Source organism: Pituophis catenifer, unplaced genomic scaffold, assembly GCF_029215685.1.
Source record: "Pituophis catenifer annectens isolate HBS135680 unplaced genomic scaffold, rPitCat1.0.hap2 SCAF_6, whole genome shotgun sequence".
Lineage (NCBI taxonomy): Eukaryota > Metazoa > Chordata > Lepidosauria > Squamata > Colubridae > Pituophis > Pituophis catenifer.
The window spans coordinates 39,727,484-39,740,582 of NW_027256886.1; the positions used below are offsets into that span (position 1 = coordinate 39,727,484).

Consider the following 13,099-nt stretch of genomic DNA (forward strand, 5'->3'; position numbering starts at 1 on the left):
TCCTCCTTCTATTTTCCCCACAATAATACCGTAACCTGAAAATAGGTTAGGCTGAGAAAGCATGAGTAGCCCAAAGTCATCCAGCCATCTTTCATGTGTAAGGAGAATAGAACTGTTTGCTGATTTCTAGGTGGCACCTTAACCACTACATCATACCATTATTTATAGCCATAAGAGAGCTGAGTGTCAGTGCAGCATAGCAGTTAACATGCTGAACTAAGGTCAGGGAGCCTCAGGTTTAATCCTATCACAAAAGTTCACTGATAACTTTGGGTCAATCACACATTCTCAGCCCACCGTCACATGTTAAAATGGGAGAAGGGAATGCTGTGTTTGTCCTCTGAGATCCTGGAGGAAAGATATAAACATTTAACAATTTTTGACAGCCAATGTAATGTAGTCATTCAGGAATTGGTTTGACACCAGAACACCAGGTTCACCTGCAGCTACAGAAATTTAGTGTTTTGTACCCTGCCAATCTCATAGAGTTATTGCTGTGGGGGAAAATGGGAAATGTGCTGCTTTGAGATCCTAAAAACTATGAAGAAATGAATATCCATATAAATGGCAAATACTTTTTAAAGCGTGTTTGGTCTCATTTCTGATCTTTAAAAATTGAGTAACTTATTCTAAACAAGAATTATATGGAAAATGAAGAATACCATGCTTACCAAATTGCACCTGTCTATGCATTTCAAATAAAGTGAAAGACATGCTATTGATAGATCAAAGAAAGAAAAAGAACACAAATCTTAAAATACAAGTAACATTTAGCTCCTGTTATCAGCAGAGAGTGATACTCTATTTGCAATACATTAGGAAGAATCTGACTGCAATTAATTAAAACTCTTGCATTATTTAGACTAGATGACTGCAATGTATCCTTTAGAGATTGCTTTGTTCGTTTATTTAATTGGGATTACAGGTAATCCTTGATTTACAACAACTGAGTCCAAAAATTCCATTGTTAAGCAAGATGATTGAGTTTTGCCCCATTTTATGATCTTTCCTGCCACAGGTGTTAAGTGAATCATTGCACTTCTTAAGTTAGTAACATGTTTGCTAAGTGATTTTGGTTTCCCCATCGTCTTTGCTTGTTAGAAATTCACATAAGATGATCATGTGATCCCAGGACAAATATGTCACATGCAAGCCATGCCCAACACAGCTCCACGAAGGGAAAAAAAGTCATGATATGTCATCTGACAGCAGCGTGACGCAAGTTTGACACCCATGGTTTAGATTATATTCTTGATTGTTATAATAGTCCAATACATATTATACATTGTTATGATCTAAATGAGAACACAAACACAAACCTGCTAAATAAATAGCAGAACCTCTTCTATGAAATATCTTTCAAATCCAGGCTTGCTCTTGCCTCCCGGATGTCAGTTGCTGTGATGCCCTGCCTCCCAGCTGATTGTCGGCATGCTACTAATCTGCCATCCTCAGTGGGCTTTAAAGTGGCAGGGGCGGCAGCAGCACCAGAATGACTGGCGTGCACAGATTCAAGATGTGCACGTTTCTCCTGTGACTTTTTTGTCATTGTACGTGTATACATAGTATACCCATACAACGAAATTCACTTAACTCCCAAAGACCAGGTCCAACACACATAACAATCCCTAAACACACTCCCACCCACCACAATTCCCCACCCCTAAACCACCCAAACATCCACACAACAGACCAAGTAATACTGTCCAACAGCTCACTGATGGTGGCCCTTTAGTTTATTGTTGAGTGCAATTATAGCTTTGGGATAAAAACTATTCAGAAAATGTGTGGTCCGAGTTTTAATTGTTCTGTATCTTCTGCCAGAAGGCAACAGTCCAAAAAGATTGTAAGCAGGATGGGAAGAGTCTTTGAGAATGTTATGCAACTTTCTCAGACAGTGAGATTCGAAGATGTCGTCCAGGGCTGGTAGCTAGAGTCTGATGATATTCTGGGCACTTTTAATGATTCTCTGTAGAGCTTTTTTGTCTGCTACAGAGCTGCTCCCATGCCATGCAAGAATGCCATATGTCAGGACACTCTCAATGGTGCTGCGATAGTAGGACAGAAGTAGATGCTGAGATAGATTTATCTTTTCAAGCAGTCTCCATGTTTCCAGTGTCTTTCTCCCCACTTGGAATTGAACCCAGATGGACATTTCTTCCAACAGAACTCAGGCAACATTGCTGAACTTTATCCAAGCCATGGTTACTCAACCCATGGTTTTGTCAAATTTATATGGCCACCCATCTCATAAACAAGTGACTCTGGGCAGCATACAACAATGGTAAGACAGTATTAACAATTATTAATAAAAGCTTTAAAATGAAACAAAACAGGAAAATATATTTGAGCACTAATGTGTAAACTTGCCATATAATATAAATGTTCATAATTTTGAATATTCCTGATTCTCCTACAATATCTCTCTGGATCTATTTACTTCCTTCTTCTGCAGCCCAAAGAATAGTATAAAGATTAGAGGGGACAGAAAAGCCACTCTTAATTTGCAAACGAGATGCAACATGGCAAATAAAATTGCATGCTAGAAAATAAAGAGGTAGAGCTGTAACCCCAGTGTTAGTACCGGTATCTATAAAGAGGGAGCAACTTGGCAAACGACAGGAAAGAGTAAGATACGATGGGCAAATTGGGTGTAACCAAGTGTGGGAATTTTTGAGTTCCTGACTCCATCTGTCCTGAAATAAAATTATAGGCTGTTCTTGCTTGAAGACAGAAACTAAGCAAGAAGAACTAGATAGAAAATTTGTTGGAATGGATGACGAACATTCCGGTTGAACCTTGTAATTTGCAGCTGCCATGTGTGATCACCCAATTACTGAACTGTTTTGGAAGCATCTAATGGTCTTTGCTCTTGGAACCTGCCTTTTCTAATAAAATAAATGAGACTACATAGCGTGCTGTGTGGGAATCCTTTGTTATGTGTTGAAAACAAACTACTTATATCAAGTTTACGATGAAAATTACATCCTAATACAACGTAATAAAATTAAAAAAAAAACCACCCAGACATACGCGATTTTCGTTTTTTTAACAGCCTGATAGAATGAAAAAAAAATATATATCACACGGATCTAAAAAGATGCGACAGAGCCAGGCATTTCCTCTTCGCGAGAGGGACTTCATCAATATGATCACATCGCTAAACCACAGTCGGCTTTCTTGGTTTGACGTAGCGTATATTATGCGAGCCCGGCCGCTGTGAACCTAAGTCACCACTTTTATATAGTTCAGGAATTTGGAGAGCGCGGCTGTGTCGTAAAAGAAGGAGAGAAAAAGAAAGCTGGACGATCCACATTCTACACCAGCGAGCGCCGCATTGGCAGGCTCTTCCTTGTTCCCGCGAGCCGCTTCCTCTTACCCAGCATACCGAAAGAGGGCGGGGCCACGGCAGTGAGGTCACATGACCTTGCGTGGTAGCGCGGTAGCCATCTTGTGTTGTTGGTGCTGAGGTTTGGCTTTGGATCCGAGAGGCTCTCTGTCCGCGACCTCAGGTAAACCGGCTGTTGGTAGGCTTGCCTCTCCTCTTTCAGACGCGACTTCTTGCTGAGGGTCTTAGTTTTCTCTCCCTGGTCTGTGTTTGACTCACTGCCATGGGTGGTTTGTTTTTTTTTGGCCTGAACACACCTAGGCCTTTCGCTGAGCACCGGCTTCCCATATGTCTCGTATCTGGGGAAGCGCCCGGAGACGGGCGAAATGGGCTTGAGACAGGCGTTGGCGTTTATGAGCTGTGGCATATGAGTTACTTAGATGGTTGGCAGGGTCCGGGTGAGCGAAACGAAGCTTCGGTAAGGCGAAGGCTCACTTGGCTCTGACAGTTCACCAAGCAGAGAGGGGGCTTCTCCCTCTCCATGCGGCATATCGATAACATTTCTGAGTCTGGCTGGCTGGGTGGGTGGATGAAACTCTGGGCTCTGCATTCACAGAGAAGCGTGTTTATATTCCCAATTGCTGTGTATCCTCTCTTTTTAACTCGTAACACAGTCGTGCTATTTTCTTCCAATCCCGTACACTTGTACGGGATTGGGTCTACATTTTTTTTTTCACAAAAAGGAAACAGCTCTAACTTTCCAAATAGACATTTGACCAAGTCCAAGAAGGAGGAACCCTTGACCAATTTGTCCAGCGTAACAATCGCGTTTAATATCTGTGAGTTAGGTAGCAGGGTGTACTATAAATGGATGGTAGTGTAGATTTTAATAATACACCAGCCTAGGCATTATAGAGAAACTGAAAATGTTTGGTAACTCCTATTATTTAATGAATAAGAATACAGCTCAGAAGAATGACAGGCATTGTGCTTAGTACTGTACACAGATGTTGGAAATGTAAATCATTTAAGGAAATAGAGATTGTATTGATGAATTCTCAAGAAGGGAAAACAGTTTTATAGTTATTTATTTATATGTTTAATATATGTATTCTATTTAGAATTTTATGAATTTAATAGATACAGTGAAAGAACTAGAGTAAATTCCATATTCCTATTTTCATAATACAATAGAAGTTGCTTCTTCCTAGCCTGTTTAGGCTAAATTTGCTATACCTTCTGCAAGAGATCAACTGGAAAATCATTCTCTTCTATTAGGTACTATGCATCCAAGCTAATGTAAAATAGGCATAGATGTAACTCACACATATTATCCCTCTCCTAACTAAACTTTAATTGGTTGGGTTTACAGAAAATCTTGTACTATAGCTTATAAATCTCAGTGAATGAATTCACACACACACTAAAGTAGAAAAAAAGCAAATTGTGTTTTGGTTAAGTATAGTATGTGAACTTAGTCAGCTGTGAATTGACAGCAAGGTATAGGTGTAAAATCATTAAAGGTCGAATAGGTATGAAGGTTGTTGGCCCAATTTTCAATAGAAACTGGTAGGCTTGAGTTATACTCCCATCCTAGGCATGAAAACTGGCTGGATGATTTTGGGTTAGTCACACTGTCCCAGCCTGACCAAATTTACAGGCTTAGGAAAATAGGAAGGAGCATTATTTATGTTTGCTTCCTTCATTTACATAAAAAGTAATACAGGCAAATAAAAATCTAATAAATTGTCCCCACTGTTGATTTTCCACGAGAAATTAAAAACAGTTTTGTCAGGAGGCCTGTGGAGAATGAATGTTGTCACTAATTTGATTGTGTTGTTGCTGCTGTGGGGGTAGGTAGATGGTGGGGGTTTAAAGGGTTTTTATCATACGGTAGATTTTTTAAAATTTTGAAAGCTGCCAGGAATTATCCATGTGTGAGTTGGGCGGTTGTATAAATTTGTTTAATAAATAACCAAAATAAATAATAGCAATTTATTATCTCAATGATAATAGTAACAGTGCAATAACTATAATGCACACTGAAGGATCTTACAGGGAATTTGCCACAAAGGCTTAGCAGTACTGATTGTTGAAAGAAAGTCCATCTTTGATTAAATAACGATCAAGAATATGACATAGGTAAACAAATAGGTTTGGAAGATAGGATATACAATGTAATTCCGGGAAACAAAGTATGACAAAACTTGGTTAAACAGTGAGAGAACTAGATGGTTTTTAAAACATGGAGTTCAAAAATCAGAGCATTCTTGCAGGTAGTATTTTCCCAGTAAAGTTGAGTTGTGAAAGTATCAGAAAATACATAAGGAATTAATTCCTTTTGAATGTAAAGTATGTGAGATACATGGCAGTTGCACATGCCATGTGAGAAATATTTAGCTACATGTATGGAGACTGTTAAACATAGTGTAGTGTGTAGATATGTGAATGAATTTATTATTCTTGACTACTGCTGTAAGGGAAAGATTAGAAGTATTTCCATCTATTTCAGTTTATCACAGTTTGCTGTGTCATGATTTGGAATTGAGATGAGCTTTAACTGTAATATAGTTGAACTGAGCAAATTTAGAACCCATGGTTAGAAGTTGGCATTTTAAACTGAATGGTGTGAACAAAACAATTTCAGGCTTATTTTTAAGGCAATCCTGCTTAGATTGTATTATTTCATGCTCAGTCTATTTAAAATACTTTTTTACCTTTGTTTCATAATCTTCCATGTTAAAAGGCTGCAGCAGACTTTCAATCGTTTTATTTATTTGATCATATACATACCCTGCTACAATCAATGGTAGTATATAAGAAGTAAATCAGAAACAGAATATCTCAAACATATTAAAAACAATCACAATAAGAATATAATGTAGAGATGACAACAGTTGACTTGCAGGCCAAATGTCTATTGATACAAAATAGTGTCTAGGACTTTCCTGAATGAGAGAAAGATAAGGGCCAAGCATACTTGCAAGGACATATTCCAAAGTGTGGTGGTTGAGAAGGCCTTCTCCCTGACCTAACCCATGCTTAAACTCAAGGTGGATTTAACAGACAATCTTTAGACATTTAGGCAGGCAGAATGATGTTTGGCATGGTGGTCCTGATATATCCCAGTATCATTCCAGCAACAAAACTTTAACCTTGTAATACTTGACATATCTGAAGAAGTAGAATTTTTTTTGGTATTATTTATCCTGAAGGGAATTTGAGTAGTGTGGTGACCTAGTGTTGAAGACGCTCACCTCCCAATCAGAAGGTTGAGAGTTCAATCCTAGGTAGCAGCAGATGTTTTTCTCCTAGGGCCCAAAGAAAAAACATCTGCTGCGAACTTGTAGACATCAGGAACTTAGTGAAATACTTTTGTCTTTCCACATAAACTGCTAAATTATAATATTACTTACATTACTACTACTAACATTACTAATATATTGGATTGTTTATGAAGACTAAACAGCATTTAGTCTTCATGAACAATCCAATATATCTTATTCATTGCAACAAACCTCCAGATTTCAAAAGCATAGCTAACATTCTTCAAATTGGAATAGTTGAAAGTAGGCTTATTAGTCAAAACTTTCGTCTGTTATTATTTTCCAGAAACCTGTTGATGTTAGGTACTCCTTAATAGAACCTCATATTCCATGTAGTCACAGTTGTGATTTTTGCAAGAATGCATCAAGCTTGTCCACCTCTATAAATTTGTTAATATCTTTTTGACTCAAGATATCCTTAAGATACTTCATTGAGATAGAAAATACTCTTAGGTTCTTAATGAATACTGTTTCATACCAAGTAAAGCATACTGTTGACTCCATAGTTTACTCATTTATCTGCTTTATACAAAAATATTAATTACAATAATTAAACTTATTAATTACCATAATTGGTGATCTATGTCAGTAAACATGCTTGAGTCTATTCCAGAACTGCACACAAGCAAGTCCATCTATGAATGTAAGCATTTAAGAACTGCTCCTTTGTTCATAAAATAATCAGTGTGATAAACTATAATGACCTAACAAAGCTAGAGATGATTGGAAGGATTAATAGTCTTAACTATTAATGCTGTCTTGTAATGACTCATCTTGAAAGCCTTAAGACTTTTCATTGCTCACACACTTATTCACTTTAGCTCGTTGTGTATAATTTTCTAAACATAATTCTAATTATTGCCTGGTTTTAAAAAGTGAAACTTTGTTTTTCCTGTAAAGTATTGATAATCCAAAAAAAAATTATTCAGTCTCTTCCAGTTTGATACCATATGCCAGGAAGGGTACAATGGCATGTATCTTTTAAAACACTTTTTCAATTTTGCTACAAGGACTATAGATTAAGTTGAAAATGCGATTGTGACATCTGTTGAATGATTGTAAGTATTAACTTTTATTTACTTATTTATCCATTTTATTTCTCCATAAAATAGCCAACCAATCCAGTAGACCCAGGATACCGTACAAAATCCACTATGTGATTAAAACAATTGAAAACAAAAAATGAGAAAGCCTGGACTAAAAACAACCACAATAATAAATATAAAATAGGGGCCCAACAAACTCATTAATCCCAGGAACAAAACCAGGTTTTAAGGATTTTCTGGAAGCCAAGGAGAGTGGATTCCTACCACCCCTACCTCTGGTGAGATGCTGTTCAGTGACACAGAAGCCATGTTTCCTTAGTCTCAAAGCATGGCAACATTTCATAGAAGAGACTTGGAATGGATCCACTCTGCCTGAACATACTGGACAGGCAGCAACGAGAGATAGGTACCCTGTTTCCCCCAAAATAAGACCTCCCCGGATAATAAGCCCAATCAGGCTTTTGAGCACATGTGCTAATAAGCCCTCCCCCCAAAATAAGCCCTCCCCAAAAATATTTAACCACATGCGCAGCCAGTCACCTCCGTTTTCTCTGGTTCCTTGCCACGCAATCAACCCGAGGTGAGGCGAGGCTGGAGGGGGGAAGGGAGGGGGGAACATGCCCCACGCACCCCACACATCCTTATCTAATGGCCGCTCCCGCAATCCTAGCCACCGCGCCCCTTCTGTCACACTAATGGCCACCACAAAAGCCATTAGCGAAAAACAGGAAGGTGATTACGGCGACAGGACATCCGGTCGCAGTGGTGTGGCCAGGCCAACCGCATGGTGCAGAGTCCTGGGAATTATGGCTGGAAGCGCATGCACAGCCTCAGGGGCAAACAGCTGAAGAGCGGCTGTGTCAGCAGCAGCCATGAGGTGACCACGCTCATCGCCTCCTGCACCTCAAAAATGATAAGGCCTCCCTGAAAACAAGGCCAAGCGCTTATTTTCGGGGGTCAAAAGAAAATAAGACCCTGTCTTATTTTCAGGGAAACATGGTAGTCCCTCAGACAACCAGGCTTATTTGCCATGAAGGCTTTACAATTAACAATCAGAATTTTGTATTGTAATCCGAAGCCAACTAGCAACTAATGCAGCTCATGCGGCGGTAGTGACATATGGGCATATTGAGAAGTCCCTGTTACTGTTCACACCATTGAATTTTGAATGGACTGGATGATCTTCTAGGATAGCCCCATGTAGAGTGCATTGCACTAGCCCAATCATCAGGTGACTACAGCATTACTGATTGTCTGAAGAGTCTTTCCAAGAAAAATAAACAGTTTATTAGAAGAAGATAAATGATTTTGGGTCTTTACAGGCATGATTTTTTAAAAAACAACTTCATAAATTGATTTAACTCCCTGGGCTATGTACTCTTTAATATTTTGGGAGGGCTTACCATTTTATAGCGGTGATAATACTGGTAGAGCCTTAATATATGCATTTTCTTTCACTTCTTCCAAAATGAAAGAAATTTTCCAGCAGGAAATTGCCCAACTGTTAAGTAATTGGCTTCTTTATTTTGATGTTATAATATCATATAGCTCCAGGGGATGCAGAAATGACTGGGTGACTACATGGAGTTACAGTTGTCCACCTCTAGTTTAGATTAATATCCTGAGCTCTACAAAATATTTTTGAAAAGATCCTCAGCTCTTTTAAAAAAACAGCAGACAATATTTTCTTTTTTGCTTTTGTAGAGAATGTTCTGTATTTTTCGGAGTATAAGACACTTTGGACTATAAGACGCACCTACCTTTTTTGGTGAGGAAAACAAGAAAAAGAAATCTGCCTCTACCTCCCAGCAATTTTGCCTCATTGCAGCAAATAGCCTGCTTTACTTTCATTTTCGTTTTCAGCATAGCTTGATTAGCACAAGAAAAAAAAAATCTGCTCCCAGCAATTTACCTCCTTGCAGCAAGCAGCAGAGGCCCACGCAAAATGGCTGATCCAATCAACTTGTGCTAATTAGGCTGTGCTGAAGCTGAAACAAGCTGTTTCTTCTTGCTGCTTGCTGCAAGGACGTAAACTGCTGGGAGGCAGAGGCCAAAGGGTGGGGACCAATGGGTGGGCAGGGCTACATTTGGTATATAAGACGCACCTAAATTTTCACCCCCTTTTAGGGGAAAAAGGTGCATCTTATACTCCGAAAAATACAGTATGTTATATTTTCTTAACAATTTGAAGAAGAGGCTGTGAGCAAGGTTTGTTAAAAACGTGTATATACTGGCTTTTCGTATCATACAAATTTGACTGCTCCTGTTTGATTCTTTAATAAGTGATAGCCCCTTCCATGGTTTATTTGATATTGTCAAAACAGAATGTTTGGCTTTTCTGTAATAGCAAGAAGTAGAAACTAAGAAAAAACATGGTTTCTAACTCAGTCTTGTTAAAAGAAGAAAAAGTTTCATTAGTAATAATTCACTTTAATTTAGAGGTAGTTCAGTAATTGAGACCCCCCACCCGAATTGCACAACTTTGTGAATGAATACAATATTGAAAGAAAATTCTTTTAGATGACATGAATGTATTGTGGGAAGCAGATGAGAATATGGGGGAAATGGTTCACTTAACAGTGTTACTTACGTAACAACTGCAGTGATTCATTTAACAACTATGTCAAGAAAAGTCGTAAAATGAGGCAAAACTCACCAGCTTACCAATGGAAATTTTGGGCTCAATTGTAGTTTGAGGAAATTTTGTGGTTCAAGTCAAGGACTATTGTATTATTCCATTATATAAAGATAAATGTAGCAAGGATGAATGCAAAAACTTGGGAGGGTATGTTAACCATGCCATGAAAATATTTGAGAAATGCTAATGAGCAAAATTTGGGAAGATTTTCAACATGGTTTTTGCTTTTTATCGGCATTGAGAAAGGTATCAGTGTAATGTGAAAAATGTATTGCATGTTTAAATCAATAAGGATAGTGAATAGGCTTGAAATAAGGTATGATTTGTACAAATATAGAGTTGAAAATTGGTTGCTGAATGAGACAGGTATGGGATGAAACTAAAGCATGCATAGGAATAAATAGAATGGCTCAACATTGAGCATGGAATAAGTATATATGGATGTCTCCTTGGTAAGCCATGGATATAGGAATGAATGTATAAGAGAAGTTTGTGGTAATATTAGAATTGTATTGGTTGGGGACTTGAATATATGTGCACTTTACTATACAGTAGCATGTTGTTGGCTGAGAAGTTAATGTTTTATAGTAGATGTTGGCGATAGTATTTAGCAAGAAAACAGATTGTCGGTTCATGTCCTTGAACATGAGTGCACATGAGAATTTAAATAAAAATAGTGAAAAATTAAAGGAGTTTAATTTTTATATTTTCATAGGATGCTTATTAAATAGGAAGAAATGGATGGAGAAATGTTAAGGTGGACAAATGCTGATAAAAACGTAGTGGGTGGTATGTTGTCTATTTCAAGGAGTAGTGAAGAAATAAAAATAGCTGTTAATAAGAGCATGCTTCTGTCATCTGATTATATGAAAGTATGAATTGTGTATGCTAAGAGAAACATAAAAGTAAGTGGAATGTCATATTTAAGAGTATATGTGATAATAAAGAAAGAGATGGAATCAGGAATATATAGGTGCTAATGTATATGGATTGAATACCGAAATGAGTGGCCAATATGAAAGAAATACTTTGAGATAGTTTTGTAACATAGACATAATGAATGAAGATTGTATTGCCAAAAAGTGTATATAAGAAGACTGAATGGGTCTAGAGGAAGCAATTGAATGAAAATGATGAGATTCTTGAAAAGAGAGCACAGTGCAAATTTAAATAACTTTTTATCTTTTACTTATTTCAGACTAAAATCCCTATATGCTAGTGATGGTTAACCTTTTCGGCACTGAGCGCCGGAACCCAGAAGAGAGCAGCTGCTGGTGCGCATGCGTGCCGTTGCCAGCTGCTCTTCCGGGTTCCATTGTGTGCATGCGCACTGGACAGCTGGTCTGGTGCACATGCGCACTAGCTAGCTGCTGTCTTCTGGGTTCCGGCATGCGCGAAAACCAGGTGGTCTTGGCAAAGACCAGCTAGCCGGAACCCGGAAGAGAGCAGCTGACTGGTGTGCATGCACCCCAGACCAGCTGGCTGGCCTGCATGCACGTAATGGAACTCGGAAGAGCAGCTGGCGACGGCGCACGTACCCACTGAGAGGGCTCTGTGTGCCATCTCTGGCACGCGTGCCATAGGTTTGCCATCACGGCTATATGCTATAATTTCTTCACTGGGGAGCAGCTTAAAATCCATGATCAATTGCCTTTTCTGAACCTTTTTTTTTTTTTTTTTTACTTCTGCAATATTTTTCAGATATAGTGAACAAAACTAATCCATCTTCTGATTGCAGTCATACCATAGATTTATTTACTTTAAGGCTTGATTGTCAAAGAAAGAATCTTTCATCTTATTCTACTATGTATCCCTTTGTGGTTTTCGCAGGTCTGCCACACAATATTCAGTCCTTCAGACTTTGGGTCCAAAAAAGTAGTTTTTCTTTGGAAACTAGTACAGAATACAGGCTTGAAAAGCACTGGGAGCTGCTGGAGAGAATTGAAAACAGTTAAGAGCTCAAATACATACCGTATTTTTCAGAGAATAAGACGCACCGGAGTATAAGATGCACCTTAGTTTTTGGTGAGGAAAATAAGAAAAAAGCTGATTGGTGGGTGGATCACCCTCTTGGAATACCCCCAATCAGCTGTTTCCAGAGGTGAATTTTAGCAACAGGTTTGTTGGTTGTGAGTTCTGTGCCTTGCTTTTTTTTTTTGCCTCTGAAGCTTCTGAAACACTGTTTCAGAAAAAAATTCTTTTTCTGCCTCTGAAAGTCTCTGAAACAACTTCAGAAAAAAAATCTCCTTTCTTTAGTATTGGTCTATAGATTAACCTCTTCCGATCTGATGGTTATTGTGTCATTCTCCAGATTTGTTAGCATAGTTTGGTTAGATCCTTTACTGATTCTTCTTTTGTTGCTTGCCATATTATTTTAGATAAAAGCCTTTCAGAGGCTTTTTTTCCTGAAGCTTCGTTTCTGAGGCTTTTTTTCTGAAGCTTCTTTCAGAGGCTTTCATGCACTCCTTATTACAGTATGATGGACCTATTGCTATGTTTTCTGAATGAGTTAGCAGAGAGGCATGTGTGCTAACAAGGGAGAGTTTTAGTGTCCTCCTGTTTTAAGAAGTCTCCAAACTCAGGTTAGTGCAGATTTATAGAGGAGTATAAGTGTAAACATTCATTCAAAGCAACAGAACAATTAAGATAATCTTCAACTGTATTGTATTCTTTCCTCATTGAATGTTTTTGCTCCTTTGGTTGGTTATAATTTGCCACTGAGAGGGACAGATTAAAAGACTATTCCTACCTTTGGATCATT

At 38.3% G+C, this 13,099-nt stretch overlaps 1 protein-coding gene across 4 annotated transcripts in view; it reads left to right on the plus strand.

Moving 5' to 3' along the window:
• The first annotated feature begins 3,451 nt into the window (after positions 1 to 3,451).
• GIGYF2 (GRB10 interacting GYF protein 2) overlaps positions 3,452 to 13,099 on the plus strand; it is a 91,674-nt gene continuing 82,026 nt past the window's right edge. For all 4 annotated transcript variants that reach the window (XM_070946251.1, XM_070946255.1, XM_070946253.1 and 1 more), the window contains exon 1: positions 3,452 to 3,512. The gene's annotated coding sequence lies outside the window, so the exon portion shown is untranslated. The remainder of the gene's footprint in view (positions 3,513 to 13,099) is intronic.